The sequence below is a fragment of the Elephantulus edwardii genome, unplaced genomic scaffold (genome assembly GCF_000299155.1).
Source record: "Elephantulus edwardii isolate Elephantulus edwardi_28Jun2011 unplaced genomic scaffold, EleEdw1.0 scaffold00002, whole genome shotgun sequence".
In the NCBI taxonomy this organism is placed as follows: domain Eukaryota; kingdom Metazoa; phylum Chordata; class Mammalia; order Macroscelidea; family Macroscelididae; genus Elephantulus; species Elephantulus edwardii.
Genome location: NW_006399752.1, coordinates 28958511 through 28961922, shown reverse-complemented (window position 1 = coordinate 28961922; position 3412 = coordinate 28958511). Strand labels below are relative to the sequence as shown.

The window sequence follows — 3412 nt, the reverse complement described above, 5'->3', positions numbered from 1 at the left end:
AGGACACTCTCCCTCGTGACACACTGCACCCCTGTTAGCCACCCAGGACCAGAGTTCCCCACACCCACTCAGATTTGCAGGAGGATGCTGGAAACTGTTTGTGGGTGCAGTTTTGGTCCAAACCGGCTGGGGTTTCCAGAAGACAGCTATTGTGTCCACCATGCTCTGTGAGTATGGCAGCAGAGGGCTGGGCCCCACCAGACACTGAGCCTGGGGCCACAGGGAGAAGAGGGCTCATGTGTAATTGTAGAAAGGATCTCAGGGTTCCCTCAGGCCTTCAGTGAGTCCCAGACTGATGCCACAAGTGGTCCCCCGTTAGAGCGTTGAAGCGTTCCTGTGACCCTGGGGAGCTGCCTCCCTGAAGGACTGAGTCATTCCACGGGAGACATGAGTCCACAGACCCGAGATCAGGCTGAGAAGTGAGTGGGGACTGGCACCTCACACATGGACCCATTTTGCCCAACTCAGACCCCAGGGTCCCTTTAGGTTGAAGCAACAGAAAAGGAGACGCCACACCACAGCCCCTCTTCTGTGGGACCTGTGCTTCAAGACTCACCCCCAGGAAGAGAAAGGCGGACCCAAGGGGCCAGACCCCAGCTGCCAATGCTGCCAGGACAGTCCTGGGCACTGTCCAGAGTGGTCTGCCCAGACTGTGGGCACAGAGGCCCTAGGACTGACTCTACTGGCACCATTTTCAAGCCCACACCCTCAAGTCACAAAGACACCTGAGAGGACACCTGAAAGTGTACATCCTGGCTCAGGACACTTTTAGAAGACACAGGCCTCGAGGTCCTGGAGCAGCATTCTCCCCTCCCCATCCTGTGTCTCAGAGGACAAAGAAGTTCATTGCCATTCCAGATGCTGCTCAAAGACCTCTCCTGGGGGCTCAGCACGTGACGCCCAGGGGGTGCATGATGCAGGTGGGTGGCCAGCATTTCCTCTCCAGCACCTGCTGTGTGCCAGCCCTGTGCAGGCATCAGGACCACCGCGGTGGACGGGAGATGCCGCACGCCAGGGCTCAAATGCTCATCCCCATATTTGAGCCTAAGTGTTGGGGTCTCGCCCAGTAGGGTGTTTTCTCCTCCAGCTCCATGGCCCAGAACCACAGCTGTCACACGGTAGGTCCTCTGTGTTATCTAAATGAATAAGGAGATCAGGCGTGCTTTGAAAATGCTGTGACATGCTGTCAGGATGCCATGCTGTCAACAACGCTGGGCGTCCCATCATGTGGCCAGAGTGGGGGAAACCAGAATGGACGACAGAGAGGAATCACAGGAGAGACAAGTGGGCTTCAGCTCAGAGAAGGGAAGGGGTCCTGACAAGCACTGTCTCAGTCACCTAGTGTGGCTACAACATAAGTGCCACCAGTGGGCAGCCGGGCTGGCATTCAGCCCCTCCCAGCTGGGTGTTGATTGGTACCATGGATCAGTTTCAAGTCTTGGTCGTCTTTTTTTTTTCTCTTTAAGAATCCAGCTTTGATCTTTATTCAAGAGACCACACAGGTCGCCCCAGGATCCAGCTGCTGGGCACTCATGACCCGGCCTGCTTTTACCCTGAGCTGCAGTCTTGGCCCCAGGATCCGGCTCACAACCCTCAAAGGTGCAGCCAGGAGGGAAGCCTGGGGATTGGACACTGCTACTGAGTCATTAAAGAAAGGAAACAGGCCAAGGCTCCGAGTCCTGTGGGGTGGGCCCAGGCCGCTCCGACCCCCGTGGCAGCCAGCTTCCGGCGGTCAGCTCGCCGTCTGGGGGCAGAGGGTGGCCACGAGGAGGCTACTTCTTGGCTTTGGAGGAATTGCGGGGTGGGGTGATGGGCCGCCCTCCCGGGATTCAGTCCACTGAACTGCCCGTACTTCCCCCTGTTCTTGTCTGCGGGCTTGAGGATCTAGAGAGAGAAAACTAGTCAGCCTCCTGGGGCCAGTGACCACCCTGCACCCCAAAAGGAGCGCACAGGGCCCTCAGCACCCCACCTGGAAGGAGCACATGAGTGTCTTGTCCATACTCATCATGGTGCCAGCGTTGTCGAATTCACCACAGCAGTTGGGAGCTGAGAAAAGTGTTACCAGCTGCCGCCTGGCAAAGAACTCATGGCTGTCTTCCACTATCTGGTGCACCCGGCAGAGGAGGTCCAGGTCATGCTTGTGCAGGAACTTGGCCACCACCTCAGCCCCGAAGGTGAAGGAGACCCCGCGGTCATTCTCGCCCCAGCCCTGCACGTCGGACCAAAGCAGGTCGCAGAGCAGACCCTGGTCGGGCACATCGTGGGCCGCATGATGCGCCGGATCTGCTCCATGGACTGCACGTCAGGGGACAGGCCTCGTGGCAGCAAAAGATCTTCTCGTCCACGATGGCCGCGACGGGCAGGCAGCTGACCAGTCAGTGAACATTTTCCACCATTTGATGTTGTGGCGTCTCTTGGGCTCATCACAGAAGTGGTTGGTGCTGACACATTCGTGGTTCCCACGGAGCGGAAGGAAGTTTTCCGGGCACTTGATCTTGTAGGCTAGCAGCAGGCAGATGGTCTCCGGGGACTGCTTGCCCGGTCCACATAGTCCCGCAGGAAGAGGTAGTGGTTCTCCGGCGGGCAGCCACGTACTCGAACAGCCGCAGGAGGCCGTAGTACTGGCTGTGGAGTCACCGCATATCTTGAGGGGTGCCTCCAGCTCCAGAAGGGTGGACTGGCTCAGGCAGATCTCCTGGGACTTGAGACACAAACCACGGATCTCGTTCTCGGTCAGCTGGACCTTCTTCCCAGGATGCGAGCCTTGCACTTCCAGCAGGCGCCTGATGACAGAGTCCGGTTGAGTTCCTCGGTGTCGGACATGGTGGCCCTGCAGCTCTGAGCCCACTGCTGCCACCCGCCCTCCCACTGCCTCCTTCCCAGTCTTGGCCATCTTACGAGAAGGGAATGCACGCCGGCCAGCCCGCTCCGTCTTCACGTTCTGGGCCACGTGAACGGTGCCTGCTGCAGTCTCCATGCCAGCCCATCTCACCAAGGGTCTTCTCCTCTGTTGACCTTCCGCTCGACCATGCACAGCACCCTCCTCAAGGGACTGGTCCCTCCTGAGGACACAGCCTCTCCACCCTGGTCCACGAGTGTGTAGGAGGCCGGAAGTACAAAGCAAGGATCTGTTCCAGGGAAGGTTGCCTCCCTCTGCCGACAGAGGAAAGTCCACGTCCCTTCTGGGTTCTGATGTGAAGGACTCATCATGTATTGACCACCTGTCTTCCCCAAAGGGCTGGCTGACTTGCTTGTTTTAATCTTTCTATATCATACTAATACTGTCTCATCAATAGAAGAAAGAAACTGCATTCTGGAAAGAATTCTAGCCCCAACACCATCCAATCCGTAACAGTGATGAAAAGATTTGTCTAGTTGGACCACAGAGGCTGAGGGAATCAGGGCTTGGTCC

At 57.6% G+C, this 3412-nt stretch overlaps 1 pseudogene; it reads right to left on the bottom strand.

The window, feature by feature from the left end:
• Positions 1-1772: 1772 nt before the first annotated feature.
• On the bottom strand, positions 1773-2823 carry LOC102846288 (annotated as a pseudogene).
• Between the last annotated feature and the right edge of the window lie 589 nt (positions 2824-3412).